Source organism: Rhinolophus hipposideros (assembly GCF_964194185.1).
Source record: "Rhinolophus hipposideros genome assembly, chromosome: 5".
NCBI lineage: Eukaryota > Metazoa > Chordata > Mammalia > Chiroptera > Rhinolophidae > Rhinolophus > Rhinolophus hipposideros.
Window position 1 is genome coordinate 42381617 of NC_138051.1, and position 4720 is coordinate 42386336.

The 4720-nt window shown below is 35.9% G+C and overlaps 1 pseudogene across 1 annotated transcript; it reads left to right on the forward strand.

Moving 5' to 3' along the window:
* Window positions 1-393: 393 nt before the first annotated feature.
* LOC308498173 (small ribosomal subunit protein eS1-like) lies at window positions 394-1169 on the forward strand (annotated as a pseudogene). Its single transcript has one exon. The product of its transcript is annotated as a small ribosomal subunit protein eS1-like (transcript).
* Window positions 1170-4720: the final 3551 nt, after the last annotated feature.

Consider the following 4720-nt stretch of genomic DNA (forward strand, 5'->3'; position numbering starts at 1 on the left):
CATGGAACTTAGATATAAACCCAAAGATGGCTGGGCCAAGAAGCTAATATGAATTACACACAACCCACCACTTTCCCAAATGCTTACACACCCAGTGCACCATTCTCCAAGAGCTTCTCATTTCTCCTGTCAGTGAGCTTCTCTTGATTCTCCATTACCACCTTTGTCCAATTTCATTCATAGTTCGATAAAGGCCATTGCTATTTAAATAGTTATGCTTTATTGTTTAAATTAAGAACTCTGGTTTTATAGTGAAAATACGCTCAAGTGGGGGAAATATTACACTGTTTAATGTATAAAATATAGTTATCATACATATGAGAAGCAATTTTTTTAAAACCATAAGAATTTAGCCCTTTTGGCTCTCTGAGCAGCACTGTGGTGATCAGCAAGAATAAGTACCTTATGAAAGGCAGCAAGAAGCGAGCCAAGCAAAAAGTGGCTGAGCCATTTCCGAAGAAAGATTGATGTGATGTGAAAGCACCAGCTATGTTCAATATAAGAAATATTGGGAAAACACCAGTCATGAGAACTCAAAGAACCAAAATCGCATCTGATGGTCTCAAGGGTTGTGTTTTTGAAGTGAGCCTAGCAGATGTACAGAACGATGAAGTTGCATTTAGAAAATTCACATTAATTACTGAGGCTGTTCAGGGCAAAAGCTGGCTGACTAATTTGCATGGCATGGATCTTACCTGTCACAAAATGTGCTCCATGGTCAAAAAATGGCCAATCATGACTGAAGCTCATGTTGATGTCAGGACTACCGATGGTTATTTACTTTGTCTATTCTGTGCTGGTTTTACTAAAAAACACAACAATCAGATTCTGAAGACCTCTTGTGCTCAGCATCAACAGGTCTGCCAGTTCCAGAAGATGATAGAAATCATGACCAAGAAGTGCAGACAAATGAATTAAAAGAAGTGGTCAATAAATTGATTCCATATAGCATTGGAGAAAACACAGAAAAGGCCTGTCAATCTATTTATCTGCTCCATGATGTCTTTGTTAGAAAAGTCAAAATGCTGAAGAAGCCCAAGTTTGAATTGGGAAAAGTCATGGAGCTTCACGATGAAGGTAGCAGTTCTGGAAAAGGTACTGGGGATGAGGTAGGTCCTAAATCTAAACGAACTGATGCATATAAACCCCCAGTCCAAAAATCTGTTTAAAATTCAGACTTTTAACAGTGACAAATAAAACCTGTTCATGATTTGCTTCTAAAAGAATTTAATTCAGAGACTACCAACTGCATGGTAGATACTTATATAAATTATGTAGGCAATGACAGAAATAAAAGAATTTCTATAAGGCTTAATCAAAGGTTGCAAATTGATGTATAGTTTTGTTTGGCCTGCATGGTATTTATAACTTAAAAAATAATTGAGAATAGCTAAACAGTAAAAATAATGACAGCTGACATTTATTAAGTGCTTATTATATGGGGACTTACATGAATTTAATTCATTTAGTCCTCACAAAATTCTGTGAGGTAGGCAGTACTGCAACAATGAACAGTTCCCAGGATAACAATCATGGTGTAGTTTTCATAGCCTTCAAGACAGCACTATTTTGAACTTCATTTTCAGTTGAGAACACTGAGGCATGGAGCAGCTGAATTAAAGCGAAGTCACAGACTAGTAAGTGGAAGAGCCAGGACTTAAACACAGGATTTGGGGCTCTAAAGCCTGTCCTCTACTATAGTGCCTCTGAAATCACATTATAACTGCTCTGAAATCACATTATAACTTTGGAAAAATCAGACGCTCTGGCAACATTAGCCCCTCATTCTGTCATGACCCCAATAGGCTGGATGGATGATGGCTGCTCCACTGAGCCAGAAACACGCACATAACCATTTAGCACAGTCCATCCCTCTCTATTTTCTCCCTAACAGGGAGTTCTTTAGCATTATCCTGCCTTCCTGCTTTTCCTATAGTAGAGGAGCAAAGGAAAAGATTTCTTGAACCCAAAAGACAGTTCGACGATGCTTGGTATTCTATCAGTCTTTCCTTTCACACTTAATCACTTCTGACCCTGTATGCATGCTAGTTTGTGAATCTAGATCTAGGTTTTTAAACCAAGACCTATAAAATAACAACAATCTCAGAATTATATCTGTAGCTATATAATGTAGAATTTCTCCAAGGTTGCGGAATGTATAGATTTTGATCACAGGCTTTGGATTAAACATACCTAATTTAAATGATAGCTTCACCACCTATTAGCTGCATGACTTAGGGTAATTAAATTTTAACACCTGAGCCTCAGGTGTTACTGTTCTATTACTGTTCAGTGTATCTAATAAAATAAATAATATGTCAAACCTGTCCATATTCATCAAATAAATAAATGATTAGGTGAATGAAAATATAAATGAAATTTTATAAAGTGTTAAGTGAGTACTGCTGTTTTTTAAATTATTTTTCTTCATTCACTCTTAGTTTCATGGTGGAGTTTTTGATTCTTTAATAGGAAAAAGAAAAAAGGTGATACTAATCACTGAAGGCTAGCTATCTATATATACTGATGACTTTGGCCTTGTAGCTTTGAATCAGCATGCTATAAGACAGTGGATAGGTAATTCGCTAAATTGTACTTTTCTTTGATCTATCAATACTAAAGGCAAATATCATCCTGCAGAGCTAAGAGAGATCCCTGAGAGCTGCTACAAAGATCCTGGCCAATGACTTTATTACACTAACAACTAAGAGGACTTTCATTACTTGAATGTATTCTCCCTCTAACACCAGCCTTGAGAAGGTAATTATTTGCTTGAAACTACACATAGTGTTCCTTTATTGACAAAACTTTTGCAGAATGTGGATAATACCAGAAATGAAAATACAATGGCCATTATTTTCCTATAACATGTATCTTTTTGCATTATAATGTTTGGATATTTGACTGCTGCAATATTAGATCCTTGGAGCCTAATGTTATTGAGGGTCAACCAAGTGTTTTACGGAAAGCAGACATTCAATAAAAGCTTACTCAAGAAGCAAATGAATGGATAAATAAATAATTGAATGCAGAGCAGGAAGTTGACTCTATTCACATTCGTTTGCATGAGATAACATATATAATCAGCCTCAACATCAAGAGAGAAAGGAAAAAAAATAGGTTAAGTAGTGGTCTCAGGAGTACACCCCTCACTTCACTAGATTAGGTCTCTTGAGATTTCCAAAGGTAAGCAATGAGATGCAAAGCTGGCTTTAGCTACGACTTTGAGCATAAAATGATTTCCTGAAGGGAGCATGATGGTGCTTCATGGCTGCCCCTATTAAATATACAGAGATGTCCTAAAGTTGAACTCTAAGGGGCAATTGTCATGGCAACTGGATATAAAATCAAACTCCACATATATATGGGCAGATTATTTTCAACAAAGGAGCCAAAAACATGCAATGGAAAAAAGAAAGCATATTCAATAAACAGTGCTGGGAAAAGTGGAAAGCCACATACAAAAGGATGAAACTAGATTGCTATCTGTCACCATACACCAAGATTAACTCAAAATGGATCAAAGACATAAACATCAGACCTGAAACAATAAATTGCATAGAAGAAGTACTAAACTTATGGACCTTGGATTCAAAGAAGATTTTATGAATTTGACCTCAAAGGCAAGGGAAGTAAAAGCAAAAATAAATGAATGGCACTATATTAAACTAAAAAGTTTCTGCACAGCCAAAGAAACCATCAACAAAACAAAGAGGTAACCAACAGAATGGGAGAAGATATTTGCAAACAACACCTCTGATAAGGGGCTAATATCCAAAATATATAAAGAACCCATACAACTCAACAACAACAAACAAATAAACAAACCATCCAATTAAAAAATGGGCAGAGGACCTGAACAGACACTTCTCCCAAGAAGACATACAAAGAGCCAAAAGATGTATGAAAATTGGTCAACTTCACTAGCTATTAGAGAAATATAAATCAAAACCACAGTGAGATACCACCTCACACCTATTCGAATGGCTATCATCAATAAGACAAATAATAACAAGTGTTGGAGAGGCTGTGGAGAAAAAGGAACCCACATACACTACTGGTGGGAATGTAAATTGATACAGTCATTATGGAAAACAGTATGGAGGTGACTCAAAAAATTAAGAACAGAGCTACTATATGACCTGAAAATCCCTCTTCTGCATATCTACCAAAAAAATCTGGAAACATTTATCCATAAAGATATGTGAACCTCTATGTTTGATGCAGCATTATTTATGGAGGCCAAGACATGGAAATAGCCAAACTATCATTCAATAAATGATTAGATAAAGCTGTGGTACATATACAATGAATATTACTCTGCCATCAGAAAAGATAAAATACTGTCATTTGCCACAACATGGATGGATCTTGAGATTATCATGCTAAGTGAAATAAGTCAGACAGAAAAAGTAAAGAACAATATAATTTTACTCATATGCCAGATGTAAAATTGAAAGCAACAAACAAACAAGACAAACAAACAAACAAAAACTCATAGACACAGACAACAGTTTACTGCTTAGCAGAGGATAAGAGGGATGGGAGGGTGGAAGGAGATGGTAAAGGGGATCACATACACGGTGACAGAAGGAGAACTGACTCTGGGTGGTGAACATACAATGTAATATATTGATGATGTATTATAGAATTACACACTTGAAACCCACATAATTTTACTAGCCACTATCATCCCCATAAATTTAATAAAAATAAAATA